The sequence below is a fragment of the Cavia porcellus genome, unplaced genomic scaffold (assembly GCF_034190915.1).
Source record: "Cavia porcellus strain 051 isolate PalLab524CR breed Dunkin Hartley unplaced genomic scaffold, mCavPor4.1 scaffold_29, whole genome shotgun sequence".
In the NCBI taxonomy this organism is placed as follows: Eukaryota; Metazoa; Chordata; class Mammalia; order Rodentia; family Caviidae; genus Cavia; species Cavia porcellus.
In genome coordinates, this window is record NW_026947512.1 from 7,740,119 (window position 1) to 7,766,481 (window position 26,363).

General features: G+C 44.2%; 2 long non-coding RNA genes across 2 annotated transcripts in view; both read right to left on the reverse strand.

Moving 5' to 3' along the window:
* LOC134474020 (uncharacterized) overlaps positions 1-26,363 on the reverse strand; it is an 80,580-nt gene that overhangs the window by 20,728 nt on the left and 33,489 nt on the right. The window lies entirely within an intron of this gene.
* Positions 743-25,206, reverse strand: LOC134474019 (uncharacterized). Its single transcript, XR_010044560.1, has 2 exons — positions 25,013-25,206; positions 743-7,141 (listed from the first exon to the last, which is right to left on the reverse strand). It is a non-coding gene; the product is annotated as an uncharacterized LOC134474019 (long non-coding RNA).

Below are 26,363 nucleotides of genomic sequence, written 5' to 3' on the forward strand. Positions count from 1 at the left end.
TGACCTGAAAAGAGACTCTTCCTCCCACAGATGCTCAGCAAGAGGAGACAATGTAGCAGACCAACACATGTACATTTCTTTATTCTTTCAGAAAAGAGGCGACATGATTTTGTCTGTAGCACGAGCTGTGTGGAGTGAAAAGAGAAGCCCTGTGGAGTCTGCGCTCCAACAAGTGGGTTTGCCGCCTTGGACAAGTCCCTTGACCTCTCCCAGCCCATCTCCCTCTCTACATATGAGTGTGCCCTGTCGGTGTGAGCAGCAGGTGGGACCATGCATGTGCCAACGCCTTAAAACCAGCACGTTAGCAGGGTGTGGCGGTACACACCTGTAGTCTAACACTCTGGGATGCTGAGGTAGGAGAGTTTTAAGTTTGAGTCAAGCCCGACCAATTTAGCCAGACCCTGTCTCAAATTAAAATCAAAATCAAAATTAAAAAGGGCTGGAGTTGTAGCTCGGTGCAAAGGCCTGCGCTGCAGGACCCCGGTACTGCAAAAACAAGCAAACAAAAGAAATACGTTGTTTTTGCAAATAGGTTTTCCCTTCCTTTCTCCCTAAACACCACAGGTACCAGAGCATCACTGTTACCCTGCAGGACAGTCCCCTTGTGTTCCGATTCTGTCCCTTCACTGAGGGTCCTTCCCGAGAGCAGCCATTTCTCTGAGGCACGGTTTGCAAACCGGAAGGCGAGTCAGGGGACTCCACAAACAGTCTAAAACCCCCTTTGCTCCTCTCCTTTTGTTCCTTTTGCTAAATCTTTATCTACCCTGGAGCTTAAAAGCTAACTCTGATTCCTAATGCATCTCTGAGGACTAGTGTGTATTGGACCTCGACTGGGGAAAGACAGACACCAGACATTTTCTCCCTCTACTTTATGAGCCCAACTACAGAAGACAGCAAATGAAAAGGATCTCAGGTTATAGCATGTCACAAATCTCTTAATGTGGCAAAGTCTCTGAAAAGTGGCCTGGGGTTCTTCATCATTTGGCCTGTTCGCTAAATTCAAGGTCATCTCCGGTTTAGCAGAACATTATGCTATTTTTCCAGTCCCTGGACAATGAGAGAATGCAAAGCACATTTTCTAGTTCGGCTTTACACCCATTGGGCTCCAGGATAAACTCAATACATATGTTCTGGTTCATTTACCCACAACTCACTAAGTAACTATTTGATATCTAAGAAGGTTTCAGAGTTTTAACAAAAAATCTCTTCAAAGTATTCTTTTCTTTGAACTCAGCAGTCATATTTTCCTAAGAATAAGATTTAATAATGGCCTGCAGAGTTTGTGTGTATTTGAAACATTGCCCAAATTCCCTCTTTTCACAACTTCAGATTTCCTTTAAAACATCTAATGCAAATAATTATTATTTTAAAAATACTTATACATGGTGGGTGGGTGTGCGTCAATCCTGTATGTGCCAGGAATTGTACGAGGCACTTCACACTAACACAGACATTTATAACAGTGGTTTTTTGTTTGTTTATTTTTGTCTCTTTTGAGAAAGGGTTTCACTATGCAGTTCAGGCTGGCCCTGAACTCACTTTGAAGCTCAGGCTGGACTTGAACTCACAGCAATTCTCCTGCCTCAGCCTCCCGATTACTGGAATTACAGGCGTGCACTACCATGCCTGGCTACTTATAACAATGTTTTGAGGTAGGTATTACCTCTCTTATTTACAAGCAAAGAAATTGAGGCTCAGAAGGGTTTGTGACTCACCCAAGGACAGACCTGACAAGTCAAAAAGCCAAGATTCTATTGAACTCTGTCTGTTGGAGTCCTCTTGGTTAATTTTGTTCAATGTACCAAATGTTTATCAAATGTGTCTATGTGCCAAGTGCTGTACCAAGCCTGGGGAGAAAAATAAGGAAAAACTTTGAGATGCTCTCAGTGAAGGGCTCATTTTTATCTGTCAGCATGTTACTGAAGATGACAGGCAAGGAGTATAGCAATAGGGTGTGTTTGATTGTGAGTAACAGGAAACCCAACTTCAGCTGCCTTAAACTACAGGGAGATGCACTGTGGCTGTGATTGCAGGTTATCCCCTTCCACCAGGAGAGGAATTCTCAGTTTTTAGCCAGACACATGGTCTCCTAGGATAAAGATAATGTTTCTAAAGTGGTGCAGCCATGTAATTAAATTCAGGCATATTATTAGGTACAGCCTCTGACACATCCCTTCTCTTTCCTCCTTCTTGCTGACCGGATTCAGTGTGTGGCTAGAGCTGGAGAAGCCAACCCCACTGGGAGCAGTAAAAGTGTTAGGATGGTAGATGGAAGGCACGTGGTCCCTGGCATCCTCTTTTTAAAAAAATATTTCTAAAATTTTTATTTTTATTTTTGTATTTTGTTTTTATGAGACAGGGTCTCATCATGTAACCCAGGCTTGGCCTTGAACTTACAGTAATCCTCCTGCCTCAGTCTCCCGTGTACTGGAATTACAGGTGTGTAACACCACACCTGGCACTTTTATTAGCATGTATCTACAGCCCATAATGATTACATTCATTATGGGGAGTCAGTACATGTACATGATACATCTTAATTCTTTTATGTCCCTTTTCTCTTCCCTAGTTTCCCCCTTCTTCCTTCTCTTAGTTCTCTTCCCATTTACAAAAGATCAATTTTTTTTCTTTAAATCTAAAAAAATAAATCTGAAATTTGTTTAAGCCACTGTTATTTTGTGTTTTTGGTTACCTATGGTGGAACCTACTCCTGTTCATAAATTTGCATAACTGGAAGTCTAGAGGTAGGGTGGACTTCAGTGTTGCTGGGTTCAGCAACTCTCTGGTGATCTCGAGGAATCAGTTTCATCCCAGGTCATTGTTCCACCCGTGTGGTCAGTTTCATCCTTGCCTCTGCTGTGGGCCAAGATGGTTTCCAACCCAAGTGGGCACTTGCACAGGAAGGGCCATGCCCCAAAGCTCTCTCATGAAAATGATGACTCGTCCTTCCCAGGAGCGCTCTGACATTAGGTCCAGGGCAGCCAGGAGACAGTCAAGATGGATCAGTGTAGTTCTGACAGAGCCAGCCACTCTGAGCAGGGAATCAGAACTACACTGACCAGTCTGGGCTCAGCAGAGCTGACCTGAAGAGGTGCTGCAGTCACTCTTTGGTGTCGATGGATTGAACCTGCACAGTTTGCACCGCCCTCCAAAGACCCCAGGGGCCCAGGTTGTGTAGGGAGCAGCACAACGACTTCTTGCAAGAGGATTCAGTGAAACCCACGGCCCCTATATTGCAGGAATTGGAGAGAGGCTGGAGAACTAACACGGCCAGCTTCCCGTGTTCCCTAGATACATCCTTCAGCTGCCAGGATGGCTGATTTAGGGAGGGCGCCTGGAGTCCTTTCTCCAGACCACTGGCTACTCCTTCCTCCAGGCCTCGGTTATTGAGGGGCTTGTATTCCTGCAAGTTGATTCTTTGGGATTAAAATATCTTCTTTAAAATGCCTTTAAAATATCTTCTTTCCAGTAATCTGGGAGGAGCAACACATTGAATTCAGCACAACATGTTGATTAGATTAACTGGAGGCTCCCTCTCCCCTATCACTTTGGCCATGCAGTTAGGGTGTCATCCTAGAAAAGAAAAACTCCTCAGTTCAGGATAACTGGGGGGAGGGAGTACCATCATGGCACCTCCTGAGGTGAGGCAGGGTGACAGGGAGGGAAAATGAGAATGATCAGGAGATGCAGTGGTGGGGACATCAAAGTCAACTTCAGTGACTTAATAATTTAGCCCCAGGCGAGCCTGTGCGATGTATTCCAGGTGGCAAAATTGTAAGCACTGGATTCCATGGCTGGTGAGAGACAACAGCTCTGTTACTTCCCTTCTTGGATGGAGCAGCAGTTGCCAGTTGTTGGAGATTTGTTTCTTATGCATCTCAAATGCCTGCGGCAAGCCCACACAGTTCAGTAAAATGACGGGCTCCGTTAGTCTCCTTGAAATGGAACGGAACCACCAGGAGGAGATTAATCCACTAGAAATCATGTCAGAGAAGAAGGAAGACCAGAAACACTGGCCCCAAATAGCATCAGAGGGAGCAAAGGTATAGTGGAAAGCAAAAGGTCTTTCATATTTCAACCAACCCTAAGAACACTCCAGAAAAAGTGTCTTCCTGCAATAAATTCATCTGGGTACTGTTTTTCAGTAGATCACCAGTTCATAGCTTACTCAAGCATCTCACTTAGAGCCATTTCTCATTGCTCTAAGTGAGATGCTTGAATAAGCTAATGAACTGGTAGTCACAGCTACTCAGGAGGCCAAGCCAAGAGGATCCCAAGTTTGAGTCCAGCCTGGGCTACGTAGTAAGACCTCATCTAAAAACAATGCAGATCTTTGGGATCTACTTGGGACCTATTACATCAGATTCTGTTGAAACAGAGTTTAGCAATGAGCATTTTTACCAGTAAATCGTGATTTGGATGTTCTGTAGGGTGTAAGCCCTGTGATCCCTAGAATGCCAATAACAACACCTTGGAGCAGGGCGGCACAGCCCACTGTTGTATCAGCTGAAAGCTCTAAGAAGCTCCCCACCACTGCCTTGCAGTACGTGGTTCTGAACTTTACATAACTTTTGTGTAATAGCTCATTAAACTTCACAGAAGGCCCCGGGAAGACTGCCAGAGCAAGTAGCATCAGATCCATTTTTGAAGGACAGACCACAGTTTTACACTGCCCAGCAGCTTGTGCAAGGTCCCCCACCTTGACGAGAGAGGGATTCAACTGCAACTCAGGCCTTGCAGCATTGAGGGTGGTCCTCCAGCCATGCCCTGGACGGTCACAACATTCTAACCTATGAAATAAGGGATCCAAATTTGGGCCACTGTCTAAAGAGAAAATACACACAATCAGAGAAGACACAGAAAGGGGTATCATTTGTGGAAAAAAAAATAAAACAGCTGGGGATTTAGCTCAGCGGTTTATGTGCCTGCCTGGCCAGCGTGAGGTCATGAGGTCCCGGTACCCAAAAAAAGAAAAGAAAATAATAAAACTTGGAAGATGCCAATGACCAGTATCCTTACTGTCATTAGTGATCTAATGATGTTTAATTTGTCCAAACCACAAGTATAACGAGGGACTATTTTTATTGCCTATCTGGATTAAGATTGGTTGACTCAATTGGTTTGGGAAAGCTTGACCAAATTTTTACAATAATGAACCATGTGATCAGAAATTCAAGTAATACCTGTAATCCCAGCACGTGGGAGGCTGAGGCAGGAGGATTGTTGTGGCCAGTCTAGGCGACATAATGAATTTAAGGTCATCCCACACTACATAGTCAGACCCTATCTCAAAAAACAAAAATAAAAACAAAACCAAAAACAAAAAAACCCCTAAAAATTCAGTTAAGTTAATGCCACATTCATTTACTTAAAATGAAAATGGTGTTGAATGAGAATCATGTGACAAAAACCTGAGTCAGGAACATGTGAGCAGTGACTCAGACCGACTTTCTTTTGTCAGCAGTTCATGATGTCCTAATTTCAGTCTGAATTTTAGAGGAATTAAATCTGAGGAACTCAAAATTCTCTCATGAGTTGCAATTATTAGCTAACCCGAGGGCACTGAGGATTGGTGATGAATGGCAAAATTCTACCATTAAGCACATAAGTGGTTCCTGCAGAACCTCTGTTTAGAGTTGAAACAAGTTTTTCCTGTCAGAATCTCAGAGGCACACTGTGGGGTCAGATGGGTTACATTTAGCCTCAGGCCCCTAGGCAGCCCTTGGATTTACAGTGTAATGGAGACTCCATGGGCAGCCATCTTGTGGTGTAAGACACTATGCGTGGCCTGGTCATGTGGGTTGGGAGGGCCAGGTCCCTCTGCATGTGGCTTCAGGAAGCCACCCCTGGTTAGATGCCCATCAACTGAATAAATTGTTAAGTTGGACTCTGTATGAATTTCAATGTCACACTTAGTGAAAAATGCAGATTATAGCCAGACATGGTGGCATTTGTTTGTACTCCCAGTATTCTGGGAAGCCAAAGCAGGGAGATTTTGAGTTCTAGCCCAATTCAGGCAATTTAGTGACTTAGAGAAAACTCTGTCTCAAAAATAAAATAATAAAAAAGGTCTGGGGGGGGTGTAGCTTGTTGCAAAGACTCTGGGTTCAATCCCCAGTATTGCAAAAAATAAAGAAAAAATTTTAAATACAGATTATATCACTTGACTTATATCACTATAATTAAAATCTTTGGCTAATGATTATTTTTGGATTTATTATGATCAATCCCAAGTTAGAATGAATCCAGGATGTTTGGGGGCAATGTAATTGCATCTTTCTAAGTGCATTTTTACCATCCCTCTATCTAATCGTCTCTGTTTTCTATTTATTCATTTGTTTGATACCTAGAAATTAATTTTTCTTTAACCAGTGAGATAAACAATAGCTTGTTTTCTAGTTTTCAAAAATAACTTGTGGTTGTTTAGCAGTTCGTTGACCATCTGGATTTGTTGAAGCATATAATGTGTATAATAGGTATAAAGTGTTCCACTGTGCCCGAGGCACAGGAAATAAAATGTTATTCTTTCTCTTTTTGTTATTTTGAATCAGGGTCTCGCTGAGTTGCCCAGGCTGGCCTCAAACTCAGAGTCCTCCTGCCTTAGCCCCCCACGGCCGGGGGACTACCATGGACCACCAATTTCAGCCTTTTCACTTTATTCTTAATATTACTTTTTTTCTCAGAGAAGGTTTTTAGGTCTTTATTATGGTATTTGGTCCAATCTAAGATGTCTTCTGAAGTATGTTATTTTTCTGGCCTTATTTAGATCACTTCTCAGAGCTTCTTTCTTTTAAAAATTTCTTCAAAACTGGACCTGACAGAGGATATTTTTTTCCTTGTCTTTTTTAGACAAGGTTTCACTATGCAGTTCAGGCTGGGCTTGAACTCACTTCGTAGTCCAGGCTGGCCTTGAACTTGCAGTGATCCTCCTTGTCTCAGCCTCCTGAGTGCTGGGATTACAGGCACACGCCACCACCTGGCTTTGACTGATGACCGTCTTCATGCCATTTGATTTGATGAACTGTATTCTGGCTGGTTGGGTTCATGTCCATGATCCACCCCAGGAAGCCAGGACCAATCATCTGGGGAGTCGCCTTCCCTTCCACAGGTGGATCCAGGCCCTCAGGGCTCACTGCTCTGTCTAGGAGGATTCAGAAAGAGGCCTCTGTCATTAACCCATCTGGCTACCACAGAAGAGGCACCTTGCTCCAGCCTGTCTGGAACTCCTGAGGCCCTCCTAGACAATCAGCAGTGTGGCAACTGTCCCAAGCTGAAGAACTTATCTCCCATTTTATTGCTTTTGTTGAGACTGCATCTCATTCTGTAGGTGCAGGTGGACCTCAGATTCACTATATTGATCAGGGTGGCCTCAAACTCAGAGTGATCGTCCTGCTTCAGCCTTCTGAATGCTGGGATCGCAATGTACACCACAGTGCTCAGTTCTTATCTCCAGCTTTGGCAACACCCACCCAGCCACCCCCACCTTACTCGAGGACCCACCACCTTGTGGGTGCTGTCTCTTCCCCTTCTTTGGGAACCTTCAAACCAGAGAACCAACCACGCACTTTCTCCTAGGATCAAGCCTACCCTTGCTCTAGACACCTCAGGGCCTGAATCCCACATCCATGCAGCTTTTTCTGCCTGGAACCAGAGCTTTCAAACAAAAATTTCATCCCAAAGCACAAAATGTGTCCATCAGGAGCCAGGAGCAAAGGAACTCAGAGGCTGGTGCCTTCCCTGAGGGAGGAGAGGGGGAGTTCCCGCCACAGCAGCAGCCGCGGCCTGAAACCCACACAGAATCACCACCCACGCAGGACAAACCCATTTCTCAACAATTCACACTCAGTTATAATATATATTTATATATAGCTTTTCTGACAATGTTTCTCTTTTTCTGTTGTTACGCTGTTTGTGTTCCCACCTCCACTCCCCGGTACATTTTCCACTAAACCAGTTGGATCTCTGTGTGAGATACACGTTTCATTCAATCGGTGATTCCCCCTCCTGTTTTGAAGTCAATACCATGCGGTTTTCAGGAGGATTTAGTTACTGCATGTTTGAACTCTAACAAGCTGTATTGTTAACTTCTTTAGAAATGTTATTTTTGATCACTCTTTCTTGGGCATAAATTTCACATTATCCATCAAGCTATACAAATGATTTTAGTAGAACTTTAATTCACAGGAACACATACTAATTTAAGACGCATTATCTCCCTGTATTCTCTTCATAAACAAAAGCAGAGTGGATTTTCCCACGTTAAATACCTCTTTGTTTTTCCCACTGTGGTAGTTTACATTTCTTTAACTAAGATGTTAGGGTTTTGCTTGGTTTTGGGTACTGGGGGTGGACTAGAGGGACACTGAATTACATCCCCAGGGGCTTCTTTCTCTTTCCTTCTTTCTTCTTTTTGAGATAGAGCCTCACTAAATTGCCCAAGCTACCACAAAACTTTGATCTTCCTGCCTCAGCCTTCTGAGTAGCTGGGGTGACTGTCATCTGACACCACGCCTGGCCAGAAGTGCTTTTTATTCCAAGTTGAGTAACTACTCAAGAATTTGTTTAATTTATATTTTTTATTACTCTTTAGAATAAAATCTCTTTTTCCTAGGTGAAGCTCCAGTAGAAAAAATAATACCACATTTTGTGGCTTTCCCCATACCGCATAATTCCTCATCACCTCTCATCTCTTGAGTTTTATAAATAACAATAATTATTAATAATTAAATGATAACATCACCTCCAGAGGTGCTGCTTTGCTTTCCTGTGTCGCTGCCTCCATTTCTTGCCTGTCTCCAAGTACTTGTCAGCCTTTCGATGTCCCACTCACAGGAATGGCAGGGACACCAGGCTTTGTTTCTGCTTTGAGGAGATTTTCCACTTTACACAGTATTCGTTCTCAGTTTTGGTTTTTTTAAGAAAGCATCTTTAATACAGAAATTCTCTTTATTCAGATATTTAGGATCTTTCCTAAGGAATAGCTATTGAATTCATTTGAGTTATTTCTTGGCATCAATTGAGGCAATGCAGTCATTTTACAAATGTTTTCCTGTTAGCATGAAGATTTAAATTCTGTCCCTTCTTGAGGGGGGGGGCAGTGTGCACGCCTGTACTCCCAGCACTCAGGAGGCTGAGACAGGAGAATCACCACAAAATTGAGGTCAACCTGGGCTACATAGCAAGGCGAGCCTGAGCTACGTAGCAAGACATTGTCTCAAAATAAGTAAATAAATAAAATGTGTTCCTTCAGTGGATATATGGCCAGTGCAGTAATATCTGAAATAAGCAAGTAAGCAAACCAACCCACTCAGTAGCTAGGAAAAGCCTGCAAACTCTATGCACTACAAAGCCTAGAGCACGATGAACTTGGAGGGGTCTCTTTCCCCAGGAGGCCCCACCCCAGTACTGTGAAACAGCTCAGCTGTGCCCCAGGCCCAGCTCTGCTCCTGCCGTGACCGGCCTATGGATGATCATTTAGGCCTCTGCCCAGCCCTGAGACTTGCCCCTGCCGAGAATCTTCTTATTTGAAACTAAACTTTTTACTGCAGTGCATTCTTTCTGGTCACTCAATCACAGGAATGAAAATTTCAGCTACTGCCTTGTGCCGCGAACTACAGTAACGATGTGTCATAAGACAGCTCTCCTGTCCTACTTGCTATAAATAGGGCTATGCTTTCGTCACTGCATATGCACTGACAACAATAAACAGTGCTTTGTTTGTAAGTGGACACCAGCAGGAAAATATTACAACCCTAAATTACATAACCTTGGCTAAAAGAATTACATAATCATTTGATATATTTGAGATTGTTGAGATATACATGCTTGCATTGGTCAACAGTAGACCTTTTAAAAATAAGTATTTTATAAAAGTATCTTTTTACACATACCAGATGGACAAAATTTTTTAAAAAATTAAAACCACAATTAGTGAAGGTGAGGGCGCTTTGGCAAATCTATTAACTCTGAGGGCTGAGGGTTTAGCTCAGTGGCATAGGTGCCTACCTTGCAAGCAGGCAGTCATGAGTTCGATCCCCGGTACCGATGGGGGAAAAAAAAAAATCTATTAACTCTGTAAATATGGAGTCCTTTTACCCAGTAATTCTACTACTGGCTAGCTTTGTTATCTTTTCATAGATAACAAAATGTGTATAATGTATGAAAATATATAACTGATTTGTAACTTACAATATTGAAAACCCTGGAGGCATCTTAAATGTCTAAAAATAGACTGTGTGATATTGTAGCTATTAAATGGAACCCTATGCAACGTCTAGGAGATCCTGATATGAAGGGTGACCAAGACATGTTAATTGAAAAAATAAGATGGAGAACAATACACAGTGGATGCCTTCAGTTGTGTTTTTTAAAACATATAATGGTACTGGGTGAGGAGGCAGTAAATATATATATACATAATGGTACTTCAACCTGCATAGGAAAATTCAAAACTATTTGGCTAGTTTACCATAATAATGAGTAATTGTATAATTAAAAACATTTATTAGGGCTGGGGATTTAGCTCAGCATAAGCGCCTGCCTTGCAAGCACATGGTCGTGAGTTCGATCCGTGGTACCGATAAAAAAGAATTATTATTCTTATTTGAAAGTAATATATTTTTTTTCAGCACTGGGGATTGAAGCCAGGACCTTTGCACTGAGCTACAGCCCCAGAAAGCCCCCATTTTTTGAGACAAAGTCTCACTATGCCTCAGAATTGCCCAGGCTATGTTTGAATTTACAGACCTTCTGGGATTACAGGCTTGAGCCCCCGAACATGGCTTATAGTAGAATTTTTGAAGGGTATAAGGATAAAAATAAGAATTACCCCAAAGAATTTGATGTTCTCCCTTTAGATATGTTTTAATGCATCTACACTTTTAAAAAGATCAGTGCCACAGTGCTCATCTGATTTTACAGTCAATCTTTTCTGTACATTCAGTGTTATAGCATAAGCATTGCCCATGCCATTAGTCAATAATGAAAACATTCTCTCAGAATCATCCAGCTTGTGTGCCTAGGTCAGAATTTGAACTCTCTGTTGCTGTGTAACATAGTATAGAGGAAAAACAGGCTTTCAGATCAGTTCTATGTTCAACTCTTGCTTCTGCCAGTTTCGTGAACTAACTACCCTTTCCTCACCAGTATGCTGGGTAAAATAAATCCCAGTGTTACAGTTTACATCTAGATGACCCCAAGAGTCCCAGACACCCGTAGATAGGGCTTTTGGCAGGTGGTTAGTTTATGAGGCTCATCCCTGGCTTGCTGTTAGAAGGTGGGGCCTGGTCCAAAAAGGGGGATCACTGAGGAGGTGACCCAGAAGGTTGTATCTCTCTTCTGGCTCCTCTTTTTTACTGCTTCCCAGCCTGCATGATTTAAGCAGCTTTTCTTTTTCTATGCCCCTTTACCATAACATGCTGCCTTGGAGCCAGCCGGCCATTCAGGGAATGAAAGTTCTGCAGACTGTGAGCCCAAATGAACCTCTCCCTTGAACTGTGGTACTTTGTCTCTCTGTGACAAAGTCTCTTTGTCTCCCTTGAACTGTGGTACTCTGGCTCTCAGGTACTTTGTCCCAGCTGAAAAGTGACTAAGACACCAGCCCTACCTCCGGGACTGCAACACTGTGAGGCCTCTGTGGCCTCAGCACCCCACGTGAGTGCTTTTGATCTGTGAAATGCCAGGAGTCTGCAGGTGCACAGGGCTTCTCCTGAGTCCGCTGACTCCAACTTCCTCCCCAAGAGGAAGAGAGATCTGCAAGGAACCCTCCCCCTGAGCAGTGAGAACTGGACTCCTCTTGGCACTTAAAGACCAGCCGTGTGAACCAACCCCGACATTTCAGATCCCACCACCTCACCACCAGTTCAGTCCCTTCTGTGCACGTCAGCAGGGAATAGGCTTTTTAGGTGTCTCACTGACACTGTCTTTCCCTAGAATGCCTTTATTTTCCTTGTGCCTGGCAAAGGCCTACTCATCTTTCAAGTCCATGTCCAGTGCCAACTTTTCTGTGAAGTCTTCCCTGACATCCAAGATTGAAATACGGTTTGTTCTTTTGGGCTCCCAGATTGGTCCCTCTTGCCGATCTGCGTGCGGTTATCACAAAGTTCAGGAATCCCTTGGCCCTCGGCTCTGGTTTGATGTCATGCTAAAGGCTTGGTCTCAGTTTGGCATTTTGGAAGGTGATAGAAATGTTTAAGAAGTGGGGCCTGGAGTGAGGTTGCAGGTCACTGAGGCTGGGCCTCTAAAGGACATTACGGGATGCTCATCTCGTCTCTTTCTCCCCATTTTCTTCCTGGCTGCCGTGAAGTGAGCCGCTTGCCCCACTGTGCTCTCTCTGCCATAAAGTGCTGTCTCACCATAGGGCCAAAGCAAAAGGGACCATGAGCCAACACCAACCTTTCCTCTTTTTAGGTTTATTGTCTCAGGTATTTTGTTTCAGTAACAAAAGCTGACTAACATACTGCCAATCCTCTAATTCGTCTCCATGTTTTTAAGGCATGCTGCCTTTGTGCTGCATCCATCTTTGGTGAACTGCTGAGAGTCTTTCTTCAAAGGCTTTGGGGTTGGCAGTTAGGATGCTAGTCAGTATTGCTGGAAGTGAGAACACAACCTAGGGGTTGAGCCTGCCTTTATGGAGTGCCTATCTGCCATACAGAGACCAAAAATGTTTGTCTGCCAAGAATATTCAAAAGTAACATATAGACACCAGTGGCCACGCAGCCTCAGCTAGAGAGAGTAACCAAAAAGAAGTGCATTGGTCCCAGAAGTTTTCTGAGTCTGGAGTCCAGAGCCAAGGAGGCTCAGTTGCTCTTTAGCCTCTTTGGGTTAAATATCTACTTTTGCTTAAGAAAGTTGGATACCTAAGAGATCAGCATAAAATAATCTGGCTCCCCAGTAATAGAGACCCACCCTAAAGTTTAAGGAGCACCCGGGGGCAAGGGAAGGAAGCGGGGTGGATAGGCAAGAGTGGCTTTCTGTAAGGGTGATGCTGGACCAGTTGGAAAGCCATTTCAAGCAGTGGGAAAAGCTGATGGTGTAGACGTGGGATCTATAAGTTGAAGTAGAAAGGCATGGAGTAGCCAGGACTGAGGCCGGCCGGGGAGGCTGGGCAGGGACCTAGTTAGGAGCATCTTGGGTCCTGCAGAAAAGAACTTGGGCTTCAGCCTGCAGGTCAATGGGTCAACTCTGGTCACCTGTTATAATTTTCTAGAGAATTTAAAAAAGATACAGTGGGTCCCTCTTATCCATTAGGGATATTGGCTAAGACCATCAGTGGATATCTGAAACTGCAGATAACCTTACGCCCTGTGTGTCTGCATGCCTGCCTGCCTGCTTGTCTATCTGTCTGTCTATCCATCCTGGGTCTTTTTTCCCTATATGCCCTGTAGAATGTCTATATACTTCTAGAATTAATCTGTCTTTCTAGGTTTTATGTGCTCGTACTTCCTTTTGTTCTATTACTCTCGAGCTTTTGAACCATTACTAAGTAAAATAAGGGTTACTGTGAGGAAAGCACTGTGGTATGTTGACAGTTGATCTGTAACCAAGATGGCTACTGCAGGAGCGGGCAGCATATGTAAGTGGATCTGTGGGACAGAGAGCACTAGACAAGATGGAGCAGGGTGGCCTGAAATCTTATCATGTCATTCAGAATGGAGCAAAATTTAAAACTTCTGATTGTCTGTTTTTGGAACTTCCAATTTATTATTTTCTGACCACAGTTTACTGTGGGTAACTGAAGCAGTGGAAAGTGAGACCATGGGTAACGGGGGTCTATTATGTGGATCACATTTTCCATCCCGCCTATTAAATCTGAATCTCTAGGTGTGCAAGCTCAGCAGTGATTTTTTTCCTTAAACCTCCCTAGGTGATTTGCAGATAGGGCAGGACTCCTTGAACGGTTTTAAGCAAGAGAGATGGTTTCAGAAAACTCATCCTGGAAGGCAGACTTACAAGGCACTAGAAAGAAGGTAGGTGACCATCAGCTAACTGTTGCAGTGTGCAGATGGCTCAGGTGAGAGTTAACGAGCAAGTAGAAGAAGAAGTTTATGAACATTATTCAGGAGATAGAATGGTTTTAAAATTTAGTGTCTGAAGCTGGGCATAGTGGTGTATACCTCTAGTCTCAGTACTCTGTGAGGCTGAGGTAGGAAGATTGCAAATTCAAGCCCAACCTGGGCAACAAAAAAGATTTTGTGTCTGGAGAGCGAGGGAAAGTAGTCAAAACTCATGTGATGTTCCTAGCTCAGGTAGCTGGAAATGCCCCAGAAGACAGAGAGACAGACAGTGGCAAGGGCTTGGGGGTAGTGAGCTGTGCTTGGGACACATGAAATGGGAGGTGGTACCCAGACGTCCAGGCAGAGATCAGGCACCTGGATAGATAGATGTATGGGATCCTTCATGGCTGGACCAGGAGGAAATAACTTGCAGCTTGACAGCTGCCTGTGTGCTGTTTCTATTTTTATCATCCACGGAGGGTTAGCCCCTAAGAGTCACTTCTGTAGGTTACAAAGCTGTTCTGGGTGTTAAAAACAGAAGGTGGGCCCCACCCTAGCTCGCCTCCAGAGATAGGGTGTGACGGTTTCTAGACCTTGAAGTCAGGTGGCTTCTCAGAGTCCTAACATTAGCAGAGCAGCTGTGCTGGTGGGTGCCAACGCTGTGGCTCACTTGGCAGAGAACTGGACCTTCCTGCCACAGGCTCCGTTTGTGTGAGCAGGTCAGGGATCAAGCAGATTCTGCTCCTTTGAAGAATTTCCCCAGGAGCTGTGTTTCAGGCCAGTGTGCTTGAGGAGGACAGAAAACGTCTTCTGTGGCCAAGTGGAAGGGAGGGAACAGGGATCCTAGCCAGGAGCCTCAGGAGGGGCTAGTTTTCAGGCAAGTTCACTGTAGAAGCCAGGTGAGGAGTTCACATGGGAGAGAGTCAGTCAGGTGTGCAAACTGAGAGCTGCCGTGGGGCTGGGTTCTATGCAGAAGAGTGTAAATGCTGCCTGTGTGTGTAAACGCTGCCTAGTGGGTTTGGGCTTATGGGGGTGCTTCACCCCCACATCTATGAGCCCAAGAGATCAGGAGAGGGAGCCTCTGGAAATAGAGGAGGTGAAATCTCTTCAATGCACCTCATTATTAAAAAATAAAACCTCAGTATTTATGTTTATAATATATTCATACTACATTTAAATGTCTTTATGCAAATCTCTGGCCTCTTATATGTTATCTAGCAGATCCAACAGATAAGAGGCCTCAGAGGACTGTGGGAAGGGGAGGGCACAACAAAGTACTTCATCATTGTTGATTATGTTGGATTCTCCCCTCCTTGAGTTTTCATCTGCAGATTATTATATATGCAGAGAAAGAAAGACTGAGAAAAAATTATAAATGGCAAACTATCAGACTCACTAACTGAAAAATGAATCACTAACAAGCTGTGGGAGTACTATAAATTCAGGAGCATCTGCTTATGTAACATCTATCAGAGAATGCTTTTTCTACAGAATATCATCATTATCCTGGATAATATCTCAAGATATTTAAGAGCAAGAGTACAAAGTAAACCTTGACATGCCTTTGGGTAAATGTCCTACATTTGCAGCAGGAATCCCCATTCTTCACCCAGAGGTACCCCAGCTTTTCTGTAACCACTGGGTGTTGATGAAGATGCCTCGAACAGCAGGGAGCAGGAGGAGAAGGCAGGTGGGATATGGCCGGAGCACCAAAGGTCCGAGTCTCCAGGATTAGTGTTGAGTTGGAGAAGAGAACCTGTCCAAGAACCCGTGTCAATCTGGCCAGTGTGTCACCAGATGCGCAGTACCTTAGGGATACTTGTGTCTGCCTCCCCCACTTCCTGTGCTTAAGATGTTTTCTCTTGTAACCTCAGTTGTGGGCTTTTTTCTGTGTGTGTGAATTTCTGCATGAATTCAGGAGCCCCTCCATAGCTAAGAAAGCCAGAGAGCAGCCAGCTGTGAAGGGCAGAGAATCCCAGGGGAGGAAACCTGCAGGTGGAGCTGAATCCTAGAACGGAGAATTTTGGAAGGAGACAGTTAAGGGAATGTGAGATTGACGATGCCCAGGCCTTACAATAACATGAATTCAAAATGTATTGCAATGTTTTTGCCTATGCAAGGCATGATAAAAAAATGAATATTTAAAATTTAAAACTTTAACAATCATCACAGTAAAGACACATTGACTTTAACCCCCTTCAAAATGTTCCCTTTTGCTTCAACCACACTTATCCCATCATCCTTGCCACTTTCTGAAGCAGTTCTGGAGGTTCTCTTTCGTGAGTGTCTTTAGTTGCAATGTTCTGGCTACCTCAGTGTCCTAAACTGATTCAAAACCGTTACCTTTTCTGTTCTCTTTGACATTGGGGAAGAACCAGAGGTCACATGGTGTCAGATTTATTGAACAGAGTGGATGAGAACACACGGCAGTTCTTTAATGAGCCTGCCTTTCCCTTGGATGACAGCAGCAGCAGCATTCACTGTATTTTTTTTTATCATATCTCATACTGACACAAAAGACACTTCAGAACTGCTTCAGAAGGTGGCAAGACCAGTGTTCAAGGTGATGTGGAGTATTTTGAAGGAGTTAATGGGACTCACTGTATATTTTGATCATCCCTTGTATTACCCACCCCTTTTATCTTGACAAACTGAGAATGACTCTGCTGTATTTAAGAGCATGGGACAACACATCTCTGATATGGCATCTTGGCTCAGTTTACAAAGCTTCTTAAAGTGGTGAACTAAGATGTTTGGGCTATAACTTGTGGACTTAGTGAAGTTTGATGATCTGACCCAAGGTTTCCACCCACTCCTGTTCCTATTCAGTGGAACATTTGGGGACATTCTCAGGATCTGTATTTGCTTTTCCATAAACTTTTAAGGAAAACCAACGTTTATCAAGTAACTAGTTCAATGCACGCTGCTAAACGCTTTGTGTAGCTGTATCAGCGGAACCCAGTCCTTGGAGCCTTTCCTTATCTCTTCTACCTCCTGCAAAAGAACCTATGTGACACTGAGAGAGAACACCCTGCCTCACACATGCAAAGTGGATGCTACTGAGCTACAAACCCAGCCACCAGAAAAACTAAATGTCTCTTATAAGATTTGATAAAATGAAAGAAGTATACATAAGCAGTTTGATAGGTGTAAATCGAATGATCTATAATCTTTAGATGCTTAAGTATGATGCAAAAAAAAATTGAAAGAGATAGGTTAAAGTTCACTAATTCATAATCAGGAGTTCTCAGAATTAGAAACCGTGAGTGGACACACGGATCTCAGCCTTTTCACACACAGAACAGAAGCTAACAAGGCTCAGCTTTGCTGCCAGCTCCTGCTTGATCACTGTACAGGCATACCTTAGCAGGATGGCTTTCCAAGCGGGGAGAGCTCTGAGACACATAGAAAACTGAACAGCTGATGGCCATTGTTTTAAAGATGACTATTAATAAAGGAAATGTGAACTTCCAACTGATTAAATAGATTTTTAAAAAGAATCCGTGACTGCTCCACAAGATTCTCATGTGATGGACATAGAAAGCAAAACCAGCTTCCATTTTCTTCAGAGAAGGAAGATCTCAGGTAATTCAAATTGACCCACAGTCCTCAACATTTGGAGACCTAGGTCAGGTCAAGGTAGAACATGAATGTGCTTAGATGTTGCACCATTCCAAAAAAAATGTGAACAGCTCACAGAGGCTCTGAGGATAATCCACCTGCTTCAATTATTCTGTACAGTAAGTGAGAGCTTGGAAGTGGCCTTTGAATTGTGATACTCCTCTGAGCACTGCAGGAAATGACCTCAAATTATTATGTCTCTAGATAAGCTGCCCCTGGTGTGTTGGGTTACACAGTGATTTAAACAGACATACATGGCTGTATGTCCACGGCTGCTCTAAAAAGCAGAGTCCTCAATGTTAGGTGCCACAGGAAGAGAGGAGATGCAACTTCTTCTTTGTACCCTCCAACTCTCTGGACAAGATTATTTTTCTTTTTGACTATGTTTTTCAGGCTAAAATACGTCAGCACTATGAAGGTGTTTGACTGAGCTGAGAACAGAATATGTCCCTTCGTCTCTGGGAGAGGGAGAATTCATTGGATCTGAGCAGTAGGAGGGCCCTAAAGCTGCTTTGCCATGGGCAGCATCTACAGCTGATGAGGCCAGGCGTGGTGGTGCACATCAATAATCCCAGCACTTGGGAGGCTGTGAGTTCAAAGTCATCCTGAACCACATAGCAAAACACTGTCCAAAAAACCTAAATAAATAAATTGAATAATTAATAAAATAAAACAATTTATGACCCCACCTCCTGGCTTTCTTGCCTTTGTATTATTCCTTCCTTTGGGTGTGGGCTACATCACTGAGTCACTTCTAGGACAGACTATGGCAAAAGAGATGCAATGTTGCTTTGGGGGTGAGGTTACACAAAGACCATGATTTCTAACCTGCTTGTCCCCTCTTACTTGCTCTGTATTTTTGATTTTTTGAAAGTTTGAATATGATATGTGTAGTGCTGGTGTTTTTTTGCATGTACTCATTTTGGTGTTTTCTGAGCTTCCTGAATCTGTGGTTTGGTTTCAGGCATTAATTTATGCATATTCTCATCATTATTGTTTCAGATATTTTTCCTCTTTCGGTATCTCCTTATGCAAGCAATACGCCTTTTGTAGGTACCCGACAGTTCTCAGATATTCTGTTCTGCACCTCCTTCATTCCTTGTTCATTTTGTATTTTAGTTTTAGATCGCTTTAAACTCTGGGATTCTGTTCTGAGTTCCATCCAGTCTACTAAGAAGTCTAGATAGTCTTCCTTTTTCTTAGTGTTTTCTATCTCTAGCATTTCTTCTGGGTCTTTCTTGGGATTTTCATCTCTCTGATCACATGCCATTCTCTGGGTTCTTGCATGCCATCCACTTTGTCTTTCAGAGCTTATAGTTTATAAGGCCTTTGGCATATTAATCATAGTTATTTTAAACTCTAATTCTGATAACTACAACATCTACAACGTATCTGGTTCTGATGTTTGTTCTCTTTCTCAAGACTGTTTATTTGTTTGCATTTTTAGTATACCTTGTAAGTTTTTTCTTGGTTGCTGGGCATGATGTACTAGGGAAGAGGAAATACTATAATAGGCCTTTTTATTTTTATTTTCTTTTTGATACAGAGTCATACTACATAGCCCAGGCTGGCTTTGAATCTACTGTATAGCCCAGGATGGCCTCGAACTCATGATGATCCTCCTGCCCCACCTACCAAATTCTAGGATTACAGGTGTGTGCCATTACACCTGGCCACTTGCAATGGGCCTTTAATAGTATGATGGTAAGGAACAGGGAAGGAGACGCATTTTACAGTTCCATGAGTTTATCTTGGTCTTCAGGAAGCCTGTGTCTGGAGCCGACACTTCACAAGCACATCTCAGTCTCCAGGCTTCCTTGGGTACGGCTTAGCTGTGCAGAGGATTGCTGGGTTGAGTATTTCCTCTTTCCTGATCAGTTAATCTTTGATACATCCATCAATAGGCCCTGGTCAAAGGGTTTGTCCTGAAGGAAGGCTTTGTTAGCGACTGAATTCTTTGGCATCTTTTAAAATAGTTTCTTTCCCTCCTCTTCTGGAAGCATGAGTGGAGTTTTCCCTTTGTGTTTAACATGGGAATCTGATTGAACTCCTGGAGGCAAATGTGGAGATTCTCAAATGTCTGGGCCCCACTGGCAACCATTTTTAACTCTCAGACTTGTTCATACTAAGCCTCCAGCAAATCATCAATTACAGTTCAGATTTTTCTATCCTGGCACTAATCCCCATGAAAGTTTCTGCTAATGAGTATCTGCTCTGGTAGGTAAGTTGCAATTCTCTGAAGCTCTGTGCCCATCACTCTGATTTTCGGGTAGTACATTCTCCCTGGGACCGCACATCTCTTACAGTTCTGAGCTGCTTTTTCAGTTGAGTCAGTGTCTTACTCATTGTTGGTTGGAGTGAAGTAGCAACTTCCAAACTTTTTACAGTCAGACTGGGAAACAGAAGTCACTCTTGCCAGCTCTAACAAACCTGTCACCATGCTACGAGCTGCCTTGCATAGACAGTCACATAAGAAGAAATGGAGAGGCCTCCAGCTGAGAGCCAGCAGGGAATGAAGGCTGTTACCCAAAGGGACCCTTACTCCAGGGCCCAGAGGGACCCTGTGAATGAGCAGGAAGGCAGATGCTCCCCAAACAGCCCAGAGACGCCTGCAGGCCCAGCCGTCACCTCAGTGCAGCCCCGGACAGATCCAGAGCCCGAGGAGCTGTCTGCAGAGAGCCGGGACTCCTGACCCTCAGAATCTGTGAGATGAAAAAATTCATTGTTTTAAGCTGCTAAATTTTGGGACAATTTGTCTTGTTGCTATAGAGAATGAACACTTTACCCAGACCAACTGCAGTTTCTGACTAAGCAGGTGGCAACTAGGAAAGCAGTGGAGTTTTTCTCTGAGCTCCTATATTCCCAGTCCAGACAGCAGCCGAGTCCCTGGATTACCAGGTGTGTCCCCCACCGCTTCATGGTGCCCTTCTGCAGTTTGGCACAAGGGTGAGCTGCCCGCCTTGCTCCGATTACACTACATTTAAATGAGCCACATTTCTTCCTAATAGGATGTCCCCATTTTCAGCTGGCCAGGCTGAGGACAGGGCAGTCAGGAGGCTGAGCTGGTAGCCAGTCTGTCCCTCTCAGCTCTGCAGGCAGCGTGTCTCCTCCTAATTCCTCAGACTCCAGCACTGAGCTTTCTTTCTCTACTCTGAAAAAACCTGAATTTCCAGATCTCTCCCAGTTAATAACTTTTAGTGTTTTGCAGGCTTTCTCTTTCCTGATGCAGTTTAGAGCTATCATCTCAGCAGGAGAGGATAGGAAGGTGGCCATGAGAGAGAGGAGAGTCCCAGACAACTTCCTGTGCCTGGCCTGAGGATGACGTGGGATGAGCCCAGCAAATCTGGGATCAGAGGGTGGCGCTGGCCCTAGGAGAGGTGAAGACAAATAGGGAGTTTGGGTTTGGTAAGAGGTAAGGCAAGAGCAGTGTGCTGTGGGTAGGAGCAATGCTTAAGGGGTCCAAACCAGGCTGAGAGGCAAGAGCTGCTTAGAAGGTAAAATGCTACCAACATAAAAAGGGGCTGGCCAGGCGGAGAATCTGGAATTTGCCCTTAAACACAGGTACCAGCACCAAGAAGGCCTTGATTATACTTGAGCCTAAAACAGCTGTCTGCCCAAAGCAGCCCATGTGCTGCCACTTATACCAGGAATCAATCCCAGAACATGGACGCCCTTCACTTTCTGTGACTCTCCATCCCGTGTTTCACCCTTAGAGAAAGGAGGACGAGGGTGTCAGTGTTGTTTGCCTTTCATGTTCCACATATTGCTTCCTCTGAAGCCCTTGTGGTCAAGGTGGGGAGCTGTGTGGCTTCCCTGTGTAATAGTGAGCAGGGGAAAAAGAAGGGTCTTCAGTCATTGGCTGCTTCAGGATCTGGGAAGCAAAGAGAGGCCAAGAGGACAATTGCTCCTTAGGATTCCCGAAGAATCCGTATCAAGTTCCTTTATCTTGGAGTGGCTGGCAAGCAAGAGAGGCTGTCTACATCTTCTCACCATTTGGTGGATGCTCCAACAAACCCTTGGACCATTTTCAAGTCTCACTATGAAAGGAGTGTTGTGTGGAGCAGAGGAGGCTGCTGAAACTCTTGGAATCCCTGGAGTGTCTTTTGTATGCTCAGGAGATGACTGGTGACTGTGAGCCCCTAAATAACTTAATGTTGGGTACACATCAGTGGAGAGACTAAGGCAGTATTAGGGGACTGGGGATGACAAAGAAGCTGAAGGTGAGTTGATCACCAATGGCCATGAGATAATCAATTAATGCCTGCACAGTGAAGCCTCTATAAAACCCCAGCGACAGAGACCAGAGAACTTCCAGGTATCTGAACTGGTGGCAGGGCTTGGAGAGGAAAGGGCATGGAAGCCCCACACCCCTTCTCCCACATCTCGCCCTGTGCATCTCTTCCACCTGGCTATTTATCTGCATCCTCTGTAGAGCCTTTATAAGTGGGTGGACACAGGTAAAGTATTTCCTTTAGTTCAGTGAACCATTCCAGAATACTTACTGGAATCCTGATTTATAGCCAGTTGGTAAGAAACTTTCAAACAGCATCTGAACGTGGGGCCAAGCCTTCAGCCTGTGGGATCTGACAGGATCTCCATGTAGATGTATCAGAACAGAACTGAGTTAGAGGACACCAGCAGGTGTGTGCCAGAATTGGCAGGTGCATGCGGAATATCTCCCTACCCCACATGCAGTGTCAGAGTTGCTACGTTGCACGGTGAGAATGGAGAGGGGAAAACACTTGGATTGTTCTTCCCCACGTCTCTCTTTAAGGTAGCCTGTTAAGTCCTAACTTTGGATAAAATTATTTGATCCAGCTCAGGAAAGAGAGAGAGAGAGAGAGAGACAGAGAGAGAGAGAGAGAGAGAGAGAGAGAGAGAGAGACAGAGAGTTAGTAAGCCAGGACCCCTACATTTTTAGTAAGCCAAGACACCAAATTTAGTCCAGTTTTCTGGCTTTTCTTTGACCATGCTGGGTTTCATTCTCTTAAGACTTTCAGTGCCTGGCCCTGGGGCAAGGACCCTCCTGCCGGTCCAGTTGTCTCCAATTCTCACCTACATGACAGAGCCCTTGAACCCTGCCTGTTTCACTCCTGGTACCAGAACGTCTATCTGAGATTTTGCTCCCTGGAACTGAAGCCTCCACCTGGCCCGGAGGACGAGACAAGCATCATAATACAGAGACCAAAATTCTGAAGCTTACAACTGCACTTTTTTGTACCTGGGAAAGGATTTTCATAATCTCCCTAATTACATGTCTGCTCTATTTTATTCTTTCTTCCATTACATTTTGAAGAGCTCTTATAATAGAAATTGCCTGAAAGAGCCAAACTGCACTTATATAATTAGCATGATAATATTGGTCAAGATAAATTAGCTTTGCACACACATCAAATGAATAGAGGGAGCCGTTTCTCATTAGCTGAAAGAGGTCATACAATGCAGATTATGTCCAGAAATGCTAGTTTGGTCAAATCTGCTCTGATTAAAATAGAAATAAAATAGCTGAATTATGGCAGGAGAGCAGCTGCTAGGCTCACTTCAGACTGCACCAAGAGACAGGCGTGGGGCTGCTGACAGCGACGCCTGAGAATCTGGTCTCAGGAGAGGCACCCAGTCACCTTCCCACCACGGTGGAGCTGTTAGTGACTCACTGAATACCCCTGGTTAAATTCAATGGATGAATTGGATTATTTGCTTCTGCCCTGCATTGTTTTTTTAAATGCTCCCCTTATATGAGTGTACTTAACCAGCACTACACAAAAATCAGTCCCCACATACAGCTATTCAGAAATGCTAATTGAATTGGAAACTTGCTTTCCAAAAAGATCACTCAGAGCCAGGACCTTCTACTTTGCTTTCATGACTGTTTTGCTCTATAAAAAGGAGCAGGTGATCTCTGTTCTCTTTTTCCAAGTCTCTCCCCCTGCAGGGATCACGGAAACAAGCTCTGAGCTATCGGTCTGTACAATGCCTTTCTTATTAAGGCAGAGGCAGAGGGAAGGGAGACCAGGAGCGTTATGTGGCCTGGACGTTCCTCTAAGAGTATGGAGCCATTCTGGTCACATCTCCCTTCGGGCACTCTTCTGGGTGTCACAGGGGCTGTGGTTTTAGAATCACATGAGGAAAGGTAGCTAACTTCAAAAAGCAGATGTATTTCAAAACTCCTAAGTCAGGAAGCATAAGGAAAGAACATAGATGCATCCTGTGCTTCTCATTAAGAGAAGGAACTGGGTTTAAGAAGGATTTAACTGTGAATCTACAGCCTGTTGCTACTCAAACATAGCCAGGGTGGCAGTCTCTGCGGGTGGCACTGGTTATGTGGCATGATTAAGGGGACCCCACCAAAGGATGGTCCCTGAGGAAAGGAATCGAGTCCAGTTTTGCTTGCTATGTGGCACTCTGCATTACCTCGAAGAACAGACACATACGAGTCTACTATAACACAAGGACTCTGCCTACGAAATATTGATCGCTGAATAACGCGCCACTCTCAGCCTGGTCTCTTCTATTTAAACTCTTTTATGCTTGCTTACCACTGGAACTGAGATCTTACTAAAAACGCATTTCATCAGGCATTGTGGTGCACACTGGCGATTTTAGCACTCTGAGGGGCTGAGGCAGGAGGATCCCAAGTTTGAACCAGCCTGGGCAACTCAGCAATTTAGGAAGACCCTGTTTCAAAATAAAAAATTGAGAAAAAGCTGGGCATAAAGCTCCCAAAGATCCTGTGTTCAATCCCTGTACTACACACACACGACGCTTCTCAAGCTGCATATGTGTATGAAGTGGACACACCAAAAATAAACTATCTGCATGCAGGAAGGCCTCCGGAAGAGGGGCTCCCAGCCATGTGCTCATACATACCTCACGCCCTCATTTTGCTGTGTGCAATGTGCAACGATTTCCTCCCTCTTCTTACCACAAAAGGTCATTTTTAAAATTTTATTTTCAATGTAACACAAACTTAAGTTTCTTTCCTCTTCCTCAAACGATAACACGGGGAAATATATGCTATGGGATGTGGGAGACACTAAAAATCCTACTGTTTCTCTCTGCAATTCCTGTTATTTTCTGCCATTCCAAGCATAAACATTCCCCTCCATGGAGCCAAAGTCGAACTAGTCTGTTCATTATTGTTTTCTTTTCAATAATTCATAGTTGGTGAGGTGTGCAATTTTGGGGGAACACACACCCACCCACACACAGACACGCCCACCCACACACAGACACACACACAGAACTCAGAGTAACCAGGGGAAAACTTTTCATAGCTGTGCCTTGTGAGACAATACAGACGAGGGCAGAACGGAGTTGCCAGGAAGATGGCAAATGGGGATCGGGGAACCCTCTGGCCGAGAGCCAGGGCCCAGGGGAGGGAGGACCAGAGCACTAACCTGCCTTGCCCTGTGAGAGGAGCACAGAAGTGATCTTAGCCACATCAAAAGGGGATGCTCTTTCTTTCTTCTTCAAACAACTTTTTCCTAAGAAGTCAGAGAGGGTAGGATGTGTTTCTCTCTCAGGGTTACAAAAACAAACAGAAACTGCTTCCTCTTTGTGGTGTATCGCTGACTCAGCTGTGCTGTCACTGTGGGCCTTGCTGGGGGAGATAAGGGCTGCCTCCTCCTTGATGGCCTGGCTTGCAGGCCCCAGCCTAGTTTAGTTTCTTTGATACCCAGCTCCCACCCAGCCCCAGCAGAGGCCAGCCCCCTCTCAGTATGGAATTTTGGGTGCTGTGAGCCCCCAGGACCTGCTCGGAATCACTCTGAGAGTATTTTCTTTGAATGCAATCCAGTGCTCAGATTCCCACGTCCCAAGAAGCTGCTCTCTGTGGCTGTTTGCTGGAAGCCAGTCTTATTTTGTTCTTTTCAGGAGGGAATGTTTTCACCGGGGCCTCTAGTTGAAAAGGTTCCATGCTCAGAAAGAGGGTGACTTCGTCTCCTCACTTTCATGACCTCTGTCAAGAGTTCTTTTGAGGTTCCAGGCAAGACATAATAGGCAAAAATGCCGAGAGCTACCCTGATGACATTTTGAGATTTGCAAAAAACAAAAAAAAAAAATTACTAGCCAGGCTGCCTGGATTTATTAAAATGTCATCTCTGGATTTTGGATGCAATTAGCTTGTTTAGTTAATGTTAGAGGGGGAATCAGAGTTTGTTCTCAAGGAGAGAGCAGAAGGAGAAAACAGGCATGCAGACAACTGACAGTATTCCAGCCACCTTGCCAAAGAGATAGATCCACCATTACTCCATCGAGAGACCAGCTATCAGTTCAGGTCCCCTTGGTGTGATGCTGATCTCCAGCAAAGGTGGTCAAAATCCCCCTGAACATAGAGGAATTATGGGTCAGGTGTTAGGCTTGGTACTTTCACTGAGGTTATTTAACTTAATCCTCACAATTTAGAAAATAAACATGGATATTGTGCATCTATGGGCTTATTTGATGGATTTTTATTTACATGCACAAGGCTCACATTGTACCTGGTCAGGCTACTGCTCACACACCTCCTTTGAGAAGCCTTTGCATCTGTACCTAGCCACAGGCCTTGCCATCCTCTATTTGTGTAAGCCCTTTGTCACTGTGACAGCCCAGATGAATTCCAGTTTGCTAATTCTCTCTTCAACTATGCTTAGTCTAGAATCTATCATATTATGTGTCCCCTCCCTCTGCAAATGGCTATATCTTCCTTCACCATTTCTAATTTTTTATTTACCGGCTTATCTTGTACTATGCTACCAATTTGGTTGC